Genomic DNA, 20535 nt, shown 5'->3' on the forward strand with positions numbered 1-20535 from the left:
AACACGCACCAGGTGATGGCGCAGTTTGTTCAGAAATACAAACTTTAGTGACATGTTTGAACGTTTTTATCGTTTTTCAGTGAATATTAAACGCTTATAAGGTAAAGGTAGCACAACCATCATTTATACAAATAACGTCCGAAACAAACAACGTGTTTCCTCAGGTTGCCGACTGGTAAGAGTGATTTATTAGCTAATGAAGCATCTCTGTTTAGCTTTCTCTGTGTTTTAACATGTCAACATCACAACACTGTCAACGTAAAGCAAAGCATTGTTCCTCTGTTCTGCATATTTAAGTCTTTAAAATGTATCTTAAGTTTAAGAGGTGGAAGAAGTACTCTTTTAACTAAGTAAACGTAGAATTACCAGAGTGTAGGAATAATACTCAGTTACAAGCAAAAGTCCTGCATTCAAAATGTTACTCAAGTAAAAGTGCAAAAGTCTTAGCATCAAAATATAAGTAAAAGTATTCATTATGCAGATTTGTGCATTTCAGAATCATATGTATTATATGTTTTGGGTATAATTCTTAATTAAATACATTAATGTGTGTATTACATCAATGAAGTGGAGTAAAATTCCAATATTTACCTCTGAATTTTAGTTTAGAATAGAAGTACAAATTAGCATTAGGCTACATGGAAATACTCAAGTAAAGTATAAGCAGGGCCGGCCCTAGACTTTTTGGGGCCCTAAGCAAGCTTTGGCTTGGGGGCCCCCTCACTCTAGCGCGTTCTCACTACACACAACACGGAACCAACTTTTTCTTGTGATGTTAGCATAAGCTAACATCTCACCTCCTCAAGGGGGGTCCGTGGGCATGCTCCCCCGGGAACATTTTGTTTTAAATATTGAAGATAAAAGCATCAATCTGGTGCACTTTGAAAGCAAAATTAAGGGATCTATGGATACATCTCTCAACACCCATATGAAACAGAACTGTACACAGATTTTATTTATCTTATATTTTACAATAGTGGTCAAACAGCCACATTTACTGCTGCAAATACGTTCAAACATGCTGTCGACACGTAAAGCAGTGGCAACTATGCCACCATTTCAGCTGACTTTTTCTCAGAAATACTGTCACATAACATCCATATATTTCAGTGCTAGGTTGATGCTTAGCTAAGCTAACTATGAAACACTTTAACTGACAGGACTCAGTATCAACTGTGTACTGTAAGGTAGCTTCTAGCTTCATGTCGAACAGTTAGTCAACATTTTCCAGAGAGCTTTCTTTGAAATCACCAGGTAACACTAAAACACATTACATTTAGATTGTATGACAAAGTGTTTATTTAATATATCTGGCTAGCTATAGCTACTTGCTAACGGTTTAGCTTACCCCCGTGATTCAAAGTAACGTCAACGTAGCTGTAATTTATGCTTTGCTTACATGTTCGCATAACTTGGAAGTTTACTGACATTTAAATACCTTGTTCTCCTGGCTCAAGTGGTGGCTCTGGGGTTGTTGTGTGAGCCACCACTTGAGAATGGTCGTCTTTTTTAAGAACAAATGTTCTTATGTCCATCTTCAAAAACTCTGAGTTTGACTGACTGTTTATTTTAAACATTGTCACAGCTCACAGGATAGGTACCTGTCATCCAATAAGACAGATGTTTATTTCCATTCAACTCTCTGGTCGGTCTGGTGCCTTGCCTCTGTTGCATTCACTGAACACGGGAAATTACAATCCTGCCGTCCTCTCTAGTGTCATGATGAGGTTCAGGTAAAGCACGGTTAATGTATTATATGATTGACTCAATAATATAATACATGACTTTGAGAGTAGGCAATCTAGGCATATTAACAAAATTAATTAAACATACTTATCACGGTGACTTCTTTTCCTTTTTTATTTTAGTGGCTGTGGGGCCCTAAGTGGCCGCTTATGTCGCTTAATGGGTCGGGCCGGCTCTGAGTACAAGTACCTTACAATTGTACTTAAGTACAGTACTTGAGTACATGTTCTTAGTTACTTAACATCTCTGCCTTCCCGACATATTTTAGTCGTTGAAATGTATCTGTATTTAAGAATTGTAATCTAATGTAAACTAATTGTACAAAAGTGCTCCTTAAATGGTCGCACTTTTGAAACACAACAGAAAACCATGAAATCCTAAATAAAGATTAGGATTTTTTAATTAAGTTGCACAGCTTGAAGTAGAAACAGTCCACTGACTAAAGTCCTGAGAAATGTAAAGTGATTAGAAGGAGGATGGGTTTACTCTTGCTGTCATTGGGCAGTATTTGAAAAAGTAGATCCCTGTCCTTAGATCTGAGCTAGTGGCTGTTTTTATGAATGACTAACCTTCATAACACAAATATGATGATTGCATAATTATAGAGGGGAACCACACATGTGAAACAAATAGGTTCGAATTTAGGCTGGGTCAAATATTAAATTGGTATTTTCTTATTTCATTTAAAACTTCAGTAAAAAAAAACGAGTTTTCAGGTAAAAGTGTGATTTCAAAACAAAACAAAAAACCTATTCCCTAAAAATATTACACACCAAATTTTCTATTTCACATTTCTTTTTGATTAATTCAGACAAAATAATTGTAATTCACCATATATAGATATGATTTCTTCAGATTTGATTCCATTGAATGAGGATACTATTATTACAGAAACAATTTGTATTCAATACTTCGTTTATGGCCTTTAAAGAAAGTAAGGATATAATATAACCTCATTTTATGAGTTTGGCACTGAGATTCAAGGACGTACGATAACGTTTGTGTGTGTGTAATTTCCGTGTATATGTGTATGTATGTGTATAAGTAATGAAAGTGTGTGTTGTTGATTAACTCCCTCTCTCTCCCTCAGCCACAGTGACGGTGAATAGCCCCACTGGTTGCCATGGCTCCCAGCAGCAATCCATCTCAGTCTGTGTGATTGTGCAACAGAGGAATAAAGAAACAAGTAGGGTGAGGAGCTCACCCTCTTCTTGGGAAAGTAAGTGTTTTTCAGCCTGTGTGTGTGTGTGTGTGTGTTTGTGTGTGTGTGTCTCCCTTTCGCTGCTTCAGAGACAGAACTTCATTCACTATTCATATCACACACACCATTGACTGACCTGAAGTTTGTGTCCTCCACTGTCAATGAGTGCTTTTGTTTTCATCTGCTTCAGTAGGGAGATTTGAGTCCAAAGTTCATGTTCAAGAACAAGTTTTAAAAATGTATCCGTATGCCAAAGAGTATAAACAAAAAACAATACATGCGCGAACAGTAGACATCAGATGTTAATGCAGCAAAAGCACAACAGCTCTTTCTAATAATATGTCATGAAATGTTCTGTAACTGCTCTTGGGAATGAAAAAATGATTTTCTATAAAGGGGTTTTGAAGTGACAGTAATTGGTTGGATTGCAAGAGCAAGAGCAAGTGCACCATCTTTTCTGTTGATGGGCATATAAGGCAGATGTTTTAAGATGGAAAATAGTCCCCAAAGGAACAACCAAGGCCAGATGATGTTGTACTTTTATCTACCATAATGCACATTATACCAGTTTTAGACTATCCAAAAATATAAGCCTAGTTGTTAGTTAGTGGATGAAACACCTTCTGGTACATTTCTACCCACTGTAGCTTTTTTTTACTTTGTTTATTGGGTTTTTTCAACAGCATACAGTTATTCTATCAGAGCATGTATCAAAAGTAGGTAAACAAATCTTCACTTTATAAAAATAGGTAGAGAAAAATGTAAATAATGCGTAACCCACTGTAGCTTCAACATGAATTGCAACCATTGTTTGTACACCAAGTCTGCCATATTCTAGTTTAAATGAACACATTCATCCTAATAGAACTGTTATTGCAAATACACACGCCAATTTAACACACCGACAATCTTGATTTCCGCGTTTTAAATCTTACATTTAAAGGAACTTCTCTCCACTTGTGTATGGATGGGTGCACACTAAAGTTCTCCTGAGTCAGGATATCATGCTCAATATGTCATGTTAATAATTGAATAAATAATTCACAGTGACCTTTGAGCCTGAAATGGCAGTTCTTTGGCTGAGGTGCATGGTCTTTAGAGGTATTAGTGTGGGAGGTTAAACATATAATGTATAGTTTTACACTATTACAGTAAAGTAGTTTTCCTTTATTAGTTAATAAGTAATTAAATAGACAGGCAGTACATTGTTTGACATTGATATCCTGCTCACAGCAGCAGAGCAACAGCTACTGCTGCAGTATGGAAACACCATTTGGATAAACTGCAGTACACCATCATAACTGGTTATAATAATACAACTTTTGATCAACTTATATGCCTAACCTTTTTTTCCAACGACTCATAAAACTTCGATATAAACCCTTTCTCCAGATTCATCGGTATAAGATTAATGAGACGATTAGATAGATAGATAATAGATATGTACAATATATACATCTAAATGCACACACACATACATCTTTAACACACACAGAGACCAACACTCCTGCTCTCTTTCAGTTCCACATTCACAATCACATGCACGGTGCAATTCAGCTGTTTCCATACAGTCATATTTAAATCAATAAAACTATGTTTAAATCAATTTGTTGTGTTAAATTATTGACTTATTTGTTAGTAAGTAGCCATGTAATTAGCAGGATAATGTGCAGCGAGCTGATCATATTACCCCTAACATATTTGTCCCCGGGGGGCAATTTCCAGAGGTATGTAAAGCAGTAGAGGGACACAATGTAGGAATAACAAAATGAATACAAAAATACAAAAAAAGGCCAAAACCAGTATGATTATAATGATACGAAATTATAATTAGCTATGTTACTCTCATAGGAGGCGTGTGTGTGAGAAAGAGTTGCCAACGCGGGTCGATACCTGCGTTGGCATCTCTTTCTCTCACACACACACACACACACACACACACACACACACACACACACACACACACACACACACACACACACACACACACACACACACACACACACACACACACACACACACACACACACACACACACACACACACACACACACAATACTGACGTCCAGTTGCCTCCGATGGAAGTCAATATCACTGTCAACTTGGAAACGGATCCACTGTCATGGCAACAAGGGGCAAGGCACACACTCGCCACACATGCAGACAAACAAACCACGCGTTGGAACGTGACGTTAAATATACCCGGGGGTCATTCTCACGTAACTGACACAATACAATGGCACGAATGATTTTAAATATAAAACATGTGATTTAGTGATATAACTAAATATTATTATAAAGAGTATAGTGGTCTCTAATTGGAACATAGAGTAATTTAAACATAGGAAGGAAATATTTTTGTATATAATTGCATTTTTGCCTTGAATTCTCATTACCGCAATGCGTCCAGCTCTGTCTGAATGTATGTTATGTCTTAATTTAACCTGATTAAAATGAAAATGTTCTGAAAAAGAGGCATGCATGTTCTACTACATACTTTCAACTGATAGAAAAAGAATGGACTAAGATTTCATGTACAATAATAATGAAAATATTGTGCAAACATAAAGTGTCCCTGACTGTATTCTCATCCTCTGCAACATTTTTGAGTGCCTGTTTACAGACACAAAGATAATTTTAAATAAAGTTTGATTTTGAATGAAGGAGCACATCTGCAAGTTCATTCAAGATGGCTACCAGGTAAGCATATCTCTTTTCATTTCTCTACTTAAGTTAAACTTTCTCTAGTAAGACTAAGTACACGACAATATCGTTTCTCATTACTGAAACAGTTGTTTTTCAGCATTCAGAAAAAAGTTAGATTTATTATTTTTTATGAAAATATACTTAAAGAGCCTGTGACACGGTTTTCCCCCATCATCCAAACCCATCAATTTGAGTACATATTGTCCCCTTGAAAACCGTTAATGAACTGATTTTGGATATTTGTACTTTGATAACCATTAATCTGCCCTTCAATGTTGACAATTTTCTGGATCTTCTCGCGGATTCTTCAAGTCCCGCCAAATGATGGGTGACGTCATTGCGGGCACAGCGCTCCAGCTGCACCGTCCAGGATCCCAGCATCTGCATGTAAACCTTTATATATATACAGTCAGATGTAAACGCACGACGGCGCACACAGCAGCAAGCTCAGACAGCGATGACAGGTTAATGTTGAACGTGTCTGAGAGCTCATATGAGGCTGAAGGATCGGTTTATGTTGTATCTGTTAGAAGTTTAGGAATGAGGTGCGTCAATATGGGCGATCATATGGTCATGTAGCCAGTGGTGGAATGGGACTAAAAATCATCCCGGGACTCTCGACCGGCCCACTTCGGTCCCGCTAGTAAATTGTCAACGGGGGGAGCGGGGGATGTAAAATACAAATATAATGTATAATGTCTGTGTCTTTGACATTAGCGCTGCTCGCCACCTGTGCCCTGTACTACGAAGCCAGTTCAACAGACCCTGGATATGTTTGAGTAACAAACAAACTAACAACAAACTAACAAACGAGATCTCGCTAAGCGGTCCTACGACGCTGGTTATCAACTCGGTAAATCAAGCCAGGGTTTCTCTCTCCAGCTGAGAGCGCGTTCACGTCTAAGACACGAGTGGATCTGACTTTAATTACATTTGTCTCGAGTGTTTCGTCAACATAATGTGTTAAATAATACTTCTGCATCCAGTCTGTGACACTGTGAGTGTTGCACGGCCAGATGAGGCTGGAGAAGATGACTCAGATAAGGAAATATATGATATATTATGATATTATATGATCGATGATCTGATTGATGATGTAATATGAATGATAAGTGCGACACGTCGGCGTCTTCTCTGCATACGGCAGTTTAAACTGTATTTTCTTTATCCTGTAATATGACTTGAGAGATTTAAACTCTGCACACTGAGTGGATCTCTTTTCTATAGACGCCGGAGGCGGGCAGCGTCAGGTAAAATAAGTTATTTAGCCTTCTCAAACCTGAGCCTCACGCGCCGCCTATGGGGGATGTGCTAGTTACTTATCCGACCGGCCCACTTCGGTACCGGCCCATCGGGATTCGTCCCGATGGCCAGTCCGCCACTGCACCCAGCCCACGTAAACTGTCAACGGGGGGAGCCTCGCTGCGGGGAAACGGTGGACCTAGTGTCCCGATCGGAGTGGGAATAATAATAATAATCCGTGCATTTTATCCATTAATTTCCCCAACATTGTGGTAAAAAACCACACGTTTAATCCACGTTGGTGTACTACAACTACAAAAAGCATCGGTTTGTTTTCTCATCAGTAAATGCAGACCGGCTCAAACAAACGATTTTTAATCATCATCCTCACTCATCATTTAATGTATCATATGTTCGCCGAATTGACATGAAAGCACTAATACATGTAGTTTCATCCACTTGAGTTTATAACCACAAAAATAATCGATTTGTTTTTATATCACATCCGACGGGAGGAAATTCAGCAGCTCTCACTCCCGATTTGTAATCCTAATGTAATCATCATCTTCACCACGATCATTTATGTTTATGTCGCCGAATTGACATGAAAGCACTGACAAATATGAATATACTGTAGTCAACTTCATTAAAACGTTATTAACATGCCTAAACTCAGTAATTCACCATTTCTACGCATGACACAACACACTTTGTCCGTGTTTGGCTCTCGAAGCGTTCCCGCATTGACGTCACTTCCGGCTTCCCCCAAAACTTCAAAATGAGTGAAGGAATTTCCCCGCGATGTTCGAAATTATTGATATTTAACGAAACGGTATGGCTTTTTCTTTTTTAAACTGACGGTTCGAGATTACTAGTAGCCCAATATTTCATTGCACAACAGTTGTTGGGATGGTGTCACAGGCTCTTTAAGTTATGTCCAATAAATTATGTACATTGAGTCAAAATGTGCTTACTCATCATGGCTTCCCTATCGTTAGCAAGAAATGCTAATGCTCCTCATACACCGCAACACCTTTCTCACTTACCGCTACAATTTAAGGCCAGTTGTGGTAGAGAGAACTTCTGTATCGGTAATGAGAAGTTGACCATACAGTATGTATGTTGATATATAAAATGTACTTTTAAAGATATTATATATAATATACAAGGTGGTTTTTAACTCTATTTTTGAGCTGACGTTAGCCTTTAGCCTCACTGTCCTGCTTTCATAAAGACATTTTTTTTTAAAGGGCTTTATTAAGTGATTAATTATTTATTTACCAGATTTACTTGCTTATTCTGAAAATAATTAGGCCTAAGTTAAATATAATGATGAGCAAAGCTAAGGTTAGCATTTAGGTTGTTCAGTGTACAAGTTCCCAGGGTCTGCTTTGCTTTCTTTTGTTATTGGTTGGATTGACAGTCCCATAGTGGCAAACATGACATGTTGTAGCTTTTAATTTAAATATTTGTACCAACTTTTGAAATGTGACTAATGTGTTGTTTCATTGCAGACAGTCAGCAATTGACAAAAATACATCTTTAGCGAAGGCTGACAAAATACAGAGAAAAGATTTACAGCGACCCAGAACTGCTGGAAGAATACAGAAGGAAGGAGAGAGAAAGGTTAGGGGTTTGAGAGGTTATAGCAAGAGTATAGTCTAGGAGACTCTAAAAACTTTGTTATGGAACGCAAAGCAGAGTAGGGGGCTAGTACACCCTCCTGAGGGTCCGATTGTGGATGTCATGCGAGCAAAACATGGTGAAAACCGTCTGTCTAAATTAAAAATATGGACGGAAATGTTCGGATTTCCAAAGGGAGGTTCTTTGAGTAAATAAAAAATCAAGAACCGAAAGAATTGAACTATTCATATCTTAGACTGCACTGTAACTTTTATCTTTTAATGTTTATTTTATTAGCTTTTCTAAATAAATAAATAAACTTGCCTTGCCTTGGAAGTCAATATAAAAAAAGTTAGGAAGTTTACACATATCCATGTCTACACATTGAAGCTAGTTTGTGTGCAAGTTTGAACCATAGGATGTCCACACAGTCTGAAAGCCATTCAGCTCGACTGTAGGATTATATATTTGTGTCATATAAATGTATTCCTATTTTTGAAGACATGCTCATTTGATGTCATGCTCCATTTCCATTTTCAGATATCAAAAATGAAAACAAAATGGTCAAATAAAAAAAATTCAAGATCTGACAAAGAAGCAACATGAAAGGAAGAAAAAACAGTGGAGGAAAAACTCTGAACAATATTACAAAAGAAAGAAACAGCTAAGCGCTGTATTGGATATAACACCACCCATTGAGGAAGAGGATGAACAACATCATCAACTAGCAATCAATCAGCAAGTCAATGCCCCTGAAACAAACTCAGCTGCAAAAAAAAGAAGAGAAACCTATCAAGAGACACACGGTCCGATGATGTCAACACCAAAGAAATTGCACAAAAATAGGAGCAAAAGAAAGAAAACCCTTTCGAGAATGAGGTAAAAATTGCGTCACACGGAAGAAAAGCTTCTGGAGAGGACCAATGAGATGGTCAATCTCAGGAAAAGACTCAAGAGACTTGAAGATATGCCCAAGAGAAAGCAGGCATTCTGCAGGGAGGATCCAACAAACCTCATCTCCATACTTAAAACAGGTAATTGTTCATGGTCCCCAGAGGATTAACCTGACCTACATCCAGACTACATGAAAACTTGCTATTTCACCCGTATGAGCTGAATTACCTTGGAGTTGGAGTGAGTATATACACAATATAAGATAAATGTATTTGGCCAGTGTCAAGTATAAAAGCAGAAAGAATATAAAACAATACAGACACTACACTGAATTCAGACTACCTTATCTGGTTCTTCTTTAGTTGGACATCATTAGGTTTATCTTGACGTCAATATATTTTAGCACTATTTAGTTGTACATATGTTCCAGTATGTTGTCATAACAGTGAACTTAAAAAATGTATCAACAGTCAGGTCAAAGTCTGAAAAAACGTTGTCTGTTAAAAGTTAGACTAGCTTGAAGTCTCTTGTAAATGTGGATAAGGCAAAGAAAAGGATCATAAAAAAACACGTTTTAGGTCGCCAGCGTGTCCAAAAAGCGATGAGACAACTCAATACAATCCAGCTGACAACATTGTGTGATGCAGGGCATAAGGCATGCCCGGGGAATACACAGTTCAAGGAGACCTGACATACAGCAGGACTGGTACTATTACTACTCGAGCACCAGCTTCAAGCAAACAACCGTAATTTTGTACTCAGCGTGACACTTGCTTTGTCCAACTCAAATCAGAAACACGTCTAGCAAACAGTGCCTATAGTTGCCATGCCACCTTTAGAGCAATCCGTATCACGTGAAATCTGATGGACTTAAAGCTATGTAGGATCAAAATACTTAATGGTGGATGACCTATGAACTCCAGATGAGGGGTTGACCTCGCTATAATGTGTATAAGCACAGCAAGAGAGCGCAAACACATAATCCATAGCTGCCTGTGTGCTGTGAAAACCCAATCATCTTTCCGCAGCAGCAGGATGGGAAAAGCTCAGGATATTTACCAGGAGGCGACAGCACGCTGTGATCATTCACCGCACAGTTTCCACGTGTGTGAATGTGTGTTTTGTTGAGATGATGTTACTTTAGTTTGCCTTCTTTTTTCTGTCATGTATGAAATCGACTGTGTGTGTATTTATAAGGCTGATTCAAAGATGATTTTTTCCCCCCATCTAGTATTTTGGACGTAACTGCACGCTGAAGTTACAATCAACATGTTGTTACTAACCCCATAACCCCCACCCAACCCCCCCCCCCCCCCCCCACACACACACACACACACACACACACACACACACACACACACACACACACACACACACACACACACACACACACACACACACACACACACACACACACACACACACACACACACACACACACACACACACACACACACACACACACACACACACACACACACACACAGGCTTATATCCCAGAAGCATGGTGGCAGGGGGGATATTGTAACAAGTATCCGAAGAAATGTTGGTCCAACAAGTGAGACAAGGCACCCCGTCTGAATAAAAGAGGATTATCTCTCTTAATTTATGATAATTAATGCACACAGAGTAATGAGAGCAGCATGTTATTGTGTGACTGAAGACTGTGTCACTCTCTCAAACTGTGTGTTATTGAAGCCTGTTGCTTCACACACACTCAGTACCACGCCATTGTGTATCTCATGGGAATCTTGAAGTCCAACCACTGCCAAATCTCTGCACCAATGCGTTTTACACACACACACACTGATTTCACTTTGGGGCAGCCTCGTCCTGGTTGGATCCACATTCTTGTTTCGCTTCACGGCTTTGCACAAAATCTTAAAAAACTTAAAGCATTGTGAGGCAGTCGAATAAAACCTTCAGGGCCACCATGATGTTCCGAAAGATAGACTTGGTGTCTGTCTGTATAATAGTTAACTGTATGATGTATGATCTGTATGATGTGTCCTCTATTCCTTATTGTCCACTCTGTCTTGTTTCTATAATCAACTCAGATATAATGTGCAAAAAATCCCAACAAAACTGGCCAATCCCTCCCTGTATGCTGTGTCATGAAGATACTGCAACTCACTCAAGGAGCACGTACTGACACAGATATATTGAATACAAATACCCTTATTAATAGAGACATTATATACTCATAACAGTGAAACAGGACATAATAAGGCCATGCAATTACCAAGCATGATGCACTGCGTCAATTGCTTACATTGTGGTGAAGTATGATGACACGTTCATATATTACTATAGAAATAGAAAAGCATGTATCCCCCTACAGCCTTTAAACCTCAGCTGCTTGCTACACACACACACACACACACACACACACACACACACACACACACACACACACACACACACACACACACACACACACACACACACACACACACACGCACACACACGCACACGCACGCACGCACGCACACACCATGCCTCTGTAGTCAAACCATAAGAATATTAGTGGAGTGACTCCCGGGGGGCGGTGCGCGCACAGCTCGTCTTTGCGATAAACGTGAGTGCGCGTCCGTTATCATCCAAACCAGCCAACGAGCCAGCACTCCGCAACCATATCCTGCCGAGCCGAGCTGATCTGAGCGGAGCATTTGGCCCAAACAGAGGCAGTGGAGGGGAAGATGAGCGGGTAGAGCCGCCGTCCTCCGTCCCTTACTGAGCCACATTCGCGCTAAAATCTCCCGCAGACACGATGGTCTCCATCAGGACCGAGGATTTCTCCTTCCAGCTGATCCTTCTCAGCATTATAGGTAAGAGAGACATTATTGAATTTAAGGCTGACATGTGATGACATTTTGGAAGCTGTCATTGATTCAGTCTGTTTTATTCTTGTTTCACAATCAGCGCCAAGGATACATTTATATGGATGGCATCTTTTAAGAACATGCGTACCAGTTCTTTCTCCTTTCGCTCAGTATTCCTTTCTCAGATTCTGTGTCAGTGAATAATCTGCAATACACGCAGAGATTTGTCTTGTCATGCTTTAAACATGTTGAGCCATTTTTAAGTATGAAATGTTGTGCAGTGTTCTGCTCCCACAGCCTCTGATGAACTTATTCATGTTCAGTCCAAATGTTGCATTCAGGGACAGGTGCACGTTTCATTCAGCAACCTGACCTGGAATTAAACAATCCATATGTTTTTGCACATTCACAATGTAACTGTGTCAGCCTGATTTATGAGACCATATTTATTAATTAAAGTGAGTATTCTTCACATTTGGATACTTAGCTTTTTGGATGCTGAAGTCCACTGTAGCCTCAGGACAGCCTAATGCAAACTTTTCAGCAATCATCTATTTACATTTTTCCACTTTTTTTTACGTTGAGAAAGCTAACAATGGTCTGTTAAAACCAGATCACATAAATGATTTAGAGCAGCTGTCTAAGAACAGATCCTCTTTGTAAAAGGAATCTGAAAGACTTGGTGCTGATTTCAGTAACAGGTGCAGATGTGAGAAACACAAGAGTGAGACAGTTTGGATAAAGCGATGGACATTTTTGCAAATGTAAAAAACATTGAAAGTGGGACCTACTATCAAAGCTTACTTAATAGATCTGCAGAGATTATTGTTTGACTTTTTGCACATCCATCAATAAATTGCAGCCGAGACACAAGTTATGTTATAGTTAGTTTCTCAATTACACACCCTGCAGTTTTAAAATGTCCCACTCATTGTATCTTGGTCATAATTCTTTAAGCAACAAAAGAGTTATGTTCATCCCTAATTTGTGTTTATTTTATTAAGAATATCAGCTGACGTATTGTTATTGGATTTGATAAACTCTTTAATATTTATATTGATACTGAAAAATGACAAGTAGTAGTGCCATCTGCTGTTCTACACAGAGTTTATTGAAGCTCAAGGACAAAGCCTATTTTTACTTAAAATAATGTTTTGGTTGACCTTAGAGATATCCATATTTTTTAATTATTCTAGGTTCATGTTTTCATAGCATCATTTTCCAAATGTTTTCCTGTTCCAAACTCCAAACTGCGTGTTCCCGTTTGATGAGATTGCGTGTGATCAGATTATCTCAGATGAGCCCATAAGAAGTTCTTTATTTTATATAATTTGGTGCAGAAATAGACCGACGGTACAACTGGCTGGGTTCATTTTCTGCTAGGTTTTTAAAAGGCTTCTTCTTTCCAGACATCTTAATGCTCTTCTGAGAAATGCCTTTGCTCTGCAGTCAAAGTTGACTATACTCTGAAGTTGCAGCAGTGAAGCTTGTTGATTCCATTTTCTGTGACTACAAGTTTAAACATTTACCTTCCTTTTAAATATTTTATGTGAAACATGCTGTTTAGATACATAGAAACATCTTTTCCTTTCGGAGAAAAAAAAATGGAGCATCCTCCAGCCATCTGTCCTACAATATGTCTGGACACCATTCAAAATCACACAACATGTTCTCTTGCTCAGCCTTTTGCTCAATGGATGTTGTGGGTGCTCTCGGTTTAGCCCTGTTTGTCCAAGCAGCTCTGCCAGTGACAACACTCTTGTCCTTGAGTCCTTCACTGTGCCATATGCTTTTCAACAGCACGGCTGCCACTACATAGTATCATCCATCTGACTTCTCAGTGGTCACACACCTTCGGCATTGGGTATCCATATGTGCTGGTCAGCAGGAGAGGGATCCTAGAATTAGTCCTGTTTTGATCCACTATTTTGACATTGAATATATATAGGTATAAGTGTTGGAACCACCAATATCTTTAAGCTCTTTGTATTCTGTGATCCTTTCATTAGAGATTTCAAACTAATCTAATTGAGCTCAGCGTGATGGCTGTGCTTGTCTTATTCAGCATCTGACCCCTTTTACCCATAACCACTTGTATTTTGTATTTATATATTGGAAGTGTTTGCAGATACACATTGATTGTTGGTGGATGGTAATTGGTTCAATGAGCATAGCAGCAGCCTGTAAGCTATTGATCGTTCAACAGCTCGACATGATCTATACTGGACTTTGGCACAACTCTTGGTATGTGTACTTCACTTAACAAAAAGAGAAGAAAGATTACATCATTTGTATAGCCTTGACTCAATTCGGGCATATGCCATATTGGAACAGACATGGCACCTAGAAGTCATCCAGCGATAAAGATCCCACCATCAAATAGTGTAATAAATAACGCCATGTATTTAGACAACATAGCACCATGCCTCTTGATTAGAGTATGATGTTAATGTGAGTGCAGTGATCATATGTTCTCCTTGTGAGATGCCATCTGGCAACCCAGTGCACTCGGAGCATTTCAACCAGAGGGGTTGCATCCGGTGGCATAATAGGATGCCTGACAGCAATTTCATACAGCATACTGGCACACACATTCTGGCACACTGAATGTGTAAATCCATAAATAATATGTAGAGCGCAGTGATGATAGAGAGTGAGAAACAGTCAATTCAAGTATGATATCGCTTGTTTCAGAAGAGTTACAGTAAACAATGTGACCTTTTAAACTAATAAGCTAACTGACTTACTTACTTACTGCTAAACATACAACAGTGTTTGTAAGGACGAGGCAAACCAGTGCTGACCCTGAAACCCACCTGAAACGTTACTGTTTAAATTCATTTGGGTATAGTAGACTATTTTTGCAAAATGACAAAATATCCTAAAATCCCTAAGTATGACCCTTATGTTTCCTTAAATTAAGACATTGGTTCCATCACCACATCTTTATCCTGAAATGTATTGTATTATTATATTTATTATATGTATTATCAACTCCTCTTTCTCTAACTGTATATAGCATGTGAGTTAGAGTAGTGTGTCTGACCCCTTCTAGCCTTGGCTCCATGCTTTAAACGAGATTATGTGTCCGTTAACTTACAAAAATGCACAAACACGCAAAACACACAGCCTGAGTCTGGCTCTGTAAACCAGCCAAATAAAAATCTCCTCTCAGGGAAATAAATCTCGTTAGAAAGATTTTCCAAAGCCTTCTTAGCTGTCTGGTTTGTAGTGGAAAAACATATAAGCAGATTTTATGTTCTTTTATTGGAAGATATTTTTAGAGATAATGATGTTGTAGAGAAGAGTTTTATTGTTAAATATTATACGCATTTACTTTCCTAAAACAGATGGTTTAAATCCTTAGAACGGAGCAAAAATGTTCTATATGTACCCCTTTGAGTACCATCACAAATCTAATTTTGGGAGATTAGGGAAGCATGAGTGTATTTTGAGTGTACTGCTAGATGTGTGTCGCACTTTCAGTCACCAAAGTGTTCGCAATGCTAAAAACCACAGCTGTTACGTTGAATAATTGATCCCCTGCTTTCTCTGTGATATTTTGTCATCCTGCCCTCTCTTGGTTGTTCAGCCTCCCCATCTGAAACATTTTATTCTGCTCTTATTCTTTAATCCATTTAGCTGCAGTCTGCTCTTACTGTGGCAACGTGCAGTCACAGTTATTTTAAAGCTGGCCTGCCTGTGCCATGAGGACAGCATAATCTCTTTGATGCTGGAGAGCTCAGTGAAACACTGAAGTCACTCAAAAGTTGTGTTACTAGTTACTGTAATTGGCAGTGATTGTTAGAAGTACACATTCTCAATGGTGGAAGTTGAATATGGTGGAAATCTCTATGGTTTTAAAGAAGCCAAGACTCAACGGAGCAGACACAAATGTTGGTCCAATATTAAATTAGGGAATTTATCACCTTTACTGGACGGTCATCACTTTTTTAAATGACATGGGGAGTCAGCTGTTGAATTGTACTTAATAATTTGTCAGTTTCAGTTGGACCCAGAAAAACGTCCCTTTCCCTTCTGTCATATATCACCTCATCACTTTATCCTGATTTTAAACTTAAAGGAATACTTGACTGCATATCTAGCTTTTCAATATGAAATACTTACTTCACCTTAGCCAGGGCTGCACGATTGATGTGACATTCTCAAACAATTTAATTAATTGGGAGTTTCCCATTAATTACCTACAGTGTAAATAGTTCACAATGACCTGAATATTTTACAGTTCTCAATGGATGGGGTCAACCTGGGGGATTCACTTCAGTGGAACAGATGTAGGAGGATCCTCTCCACGATGTTGGCCGGCCCCTATGGGCGCATTGATGTGGGATAGGAATATTTGTGACACACCAAATATGGGGATTGATTGATTGATTGATTGATTGATTGATTGATTGATTGATTGATTGATTGATTGATTGATTGGTACATTTATTTCGAACAAGTAAAATAAATAATTACAAAACAAAACAAATGTTGCAGTGCATAGTCATGTAAGAGAAATCAAAACAAAAAAATTACATTTACAACAACAACAACAACAACAACAACAACAACAACAACAGCATTAGCAACATAAACAGTGCCACATCTAGTGTTCGAAAAGGAGTGAGAAGAAGTGTAACTTATTTAATTTCACCCCCTTGTCCCTAAATGATTTATTTATAATCTATAATCTGCAACAATTATCATTATTATTCATTATTATTATTAATCTGCTTTACCTGTTGATTTAAATATATACATATACACATATACATACACTGATTTACATATATGCACATACAGTACACATAGTCAAACACCTTCCGCTTCCCTGTACCTCGAGAACATCATTTCTCTGTATTTCCTCTTGAGCTGGTTTATGTCTGGACATGGCTTTAGCTCCACATTCACACTGTTCCTTAGTCTCACTCCACAGTGATCAACAGTGAAGAGTTTATTTGGCTATGTGTGTCTATCGAAATCAGTTGTAACAGCAGCAGTCCTCTACGGAGGTGGATTCTATAGCTTTTCAGGGCTTCACAGGAAGTTAGTATTCAACACTAATGACAGTAAACTAATGAGTCTCAGTAAAGTTGTGTTGAATGAATGTGAAACAGGAGGACTGGTCAGGTCAGCTTTTTAACTATTCCGTGACTTGTTCAAGTTCTTTTGGTTTTCGTCTGGTACATTCACTACCACAAGCTCGTCTCTGTCTGGAAGGCATTAATAGTGATGCACTTGTTTGTATAAACAAAAGGTGACAGGATGCTGGCATGAATGTCAGATGTGTTTTGCAGAAGCTGACTCATTTGTGTTGGAAACCGTACTCTCCAAAGGCTGTTCAAGCAAATAAGTAGGAGTGAGCTGGCTCCAGGTATTTAGTTTCTCCTGAAATAGTGAGTACCTTGGTAATGGTCATATTGACCTTCAAGTACCTCCCCTCCAAGGAGTGAGTCAGAATGCTGTGTTATATATTATGAGTGTCATGGAATTTGATTCAACGTTTAAGACTTGCAGAAGTAGCGAGGGATCATCAGCATGAGGTAGAAAAGAAGGATGACAGTGAAACTAAGTCACTGAAACCAGAAAATGCCAACGCTGTCTCTGTGGTCTCTCCACTTGAAGAGGTCTGTCTGAAGTTACAGCCGCTGACAATGGCCGTAGTTGTCTGTCGGTAACAACATACAAAAGACACTGTTGTTTTTAAAGGCTGGCACCAAGGACCGAGGCTACCGGATAGGGAAAGAACCTCGCTAGTCCACGGCTGACGCGATGATGGCCGCATGCAATTGATACAGCTCACTACAGCTTTTAGTGAAATCAGCAGATACTTGTCTAAAGTTAGAGAAGCAATAATCAGACGTTTGCCCCTTATAGAGTTAAACCTGGTTACATGCTGTGCCTATAAAACCTTTTCATTCACATTCCTGTTTCCTGCTATGGAGGGACGTTTGACTGATGATGTCCTTTCCACAGTGCTTTACAACTTCTGGGTTTCTCTGTGTATAGCATTGTTCATTGCTATACACAGTCATGTCATAGTGTTACTCTGGTTTACCCGTGTGACTGTTGTCTTGCTAATTTAGCAAATACTCTACGTCGAAACCCTTTGTTGAACAGCTACAGACCAGCATCAGAGGTCAGAGAGGTCATGGCAGCACTGTGGCTCACATGTATTCAAGTGTTGCTAATGCAAGAGGTTCTGATTGTATCCATATAGGCGGAACTATTGAGAGGCTAAATGTATCTGTGAAAAATAGGGAATATTTGTCGTCTATTCTTAATCATCAGTAGTTTGATTAAGAAAAGTACAATATTTACATATTTTATTCCAAAGCTTTGATTCCTTGACAATCATTTTGACCAAAAAAGCCATCATAGACTAAAGGAATATTTAATTTGTCTGTAACTCAAACTTGTGACTAAATCAGTATCAACAGGGTTTCATAACTTCAAGTCAGACAGAAAACAGGAGCATCCTCTGAAGTTAACAAAGAGTCTTAAATTAAAGTATTTTCTCCTTTGTAGCCAAGTTGTATGAATGTGAGAAAAACCAAATGAATAAAAGTCAGAGAGGGAGATGCAGGAGAGATGATATTTTGTCGCAGGGCTTTCGTCTGTTGAGCTGCAGAAAGGTTTGCTATTTTAGGCTGAGATGAAGTTAAGTGGGGACCATAACCAATTGGTTTGATGGAAGTTACTGGAGGCTGTCTATTACTCTGTGAAGCGTGGAATTCAGACAAGTGGAGTGGAAGTAAACGGGATCCCAGCACAGAAACAACTTTCTTCTCCCAGTGAGAAAGTTCATCAGGGGGCTGCCACTGTGACCAATTGGTGGGTTAAGTTGATTATCCCCACCAGCCGACCCCCCTCCGTCACACACACATTCAATCCTTCCGGATGCATACACACATTTTTATAAATATATATATACTCTCACAGACTCACAGCGCTCCATGCCATTATTCGTCAAGTCAATGAGTTCGTGCATCTGAATTAAATTATTTGTGTCGTTATCCGTGTGTGCGCACACTAAAAGAATTTGGGGCGCGACCCCCGTACTGAAAAATAGAGAGGAGAGGTGATGGTTTTGTATCCATGGTGATGGAGAGAGTTGGAGCAGGAAGCCGACAGGAAGTCAGGGTGTTCCACACGCCATCGGTGGGCTCTTTCGTTGTCATGGCGCTGTGAACTGTTGTTATGGAAACTCCCCTGATTCAGGCTGAATGCTGATGGGAAACCTGTTGACAATGAAAGTGTATCATCCAGAGCATCAACACTTTATTTAAAAGTTATACTCCCAAACTGTCAGCAGATGGATTATTCTGTAGAAATCAGAATGGCTAAATGCATGTCATATTAATGCACCATCCAGCAGAGTACATCTTTAGCTGCCTGTTTTTATTACCACGAAATATAATAAACCTTTTGTCTTTGTCATATGGAATGTCATGCTTAATGTGAACAGCGATCGATTTACACTTTGGTTAAGGCTGAGCAGAGTTTTAAATAACAGGACAGTTTGGTTTTATTAGACTTTTGTGGAGCCAAAAAGGCTGCGGAGAATTCAGTGATACCCCACCCGGCTGGATATATAGAGGGGTGTTACCTGACACTGAAAGTGTGTGTACATGGGTGTGTCTGTGTGTCTGTGTGTGTAGGTCTGTGTGTGTTTTAACCCTCCAGCTGTTCAACTGTATTACCACCTCCAACACAGGGCCCCGAATTCCCACGATTACTATACACAATCTCACAAAAGTGACTGCCACCAGAACAACTGGAATACAACCAAGAACACACACACACACACACACACACACACACACACACACACACACACACGCACGCACGCACGCACACGCACACGCACACACACACACAGAGATCCAAGTGATAGGCTTGTCTGATAAGGTTTTATATTGCAGCTTTAATACCGTCCTGTGGAACAATGCACGGTTTGTTTAGTACTCAGCAACAATATCCTTCATTTAATAAGGAGGCTAATCTCATCGGTTCTGACCTCTAGTGCTGGACTTCACTGTGAGACATTGAGTCATTCAACCACATCAGGGAGATGAAGGACACTCCATGCTGCATTAATAGGGCACTTATGGACCATAACGGCTCCAATATGTCTTGGAAGTTGACTGGGACTAAATTAAATGAATTGTTCACGCCTTAGGTCAGCCATTAAATGGACATTTATGGTAACTAAAGGAGGTGTGCACTGTCTTATCAACATTTAAGTTAAAGTGTTCACTATCAAGACAACAAGTTATATCTTCTCTGTGGATC

General features: G+C 39.1%; 1 pseudogene; it reads left to right on the plus strand.

The window, feature by feature from the left end:
• Positions 1–11927: 11927 nt before the first annotated feature.
• Positions 11928–20535, plus strand: part of LOC117468410 (receptor-type tyrosine-protein phosphatase zeta-like) — a 39292-nt pseudogene continuing 30684 nt past the window's right edge.

This window comes from Pseudochaenichthys georgianus, chromosome 23, assembly GCF_902827115.2.
Source record: "Pseudochaenichthys georgianus chromosome 23, fPseGeo1.2, whole genome shotgun sequence".
In the NCBI taxonomy this organism is placed as follows: domain Eukaryota; kingdom Metazoa; phylum Chordata; class Actinopteri; order Perciformes; family Channichthyidae; genus Pseudochaenichthys; species Pseudochaenichthys georgianus.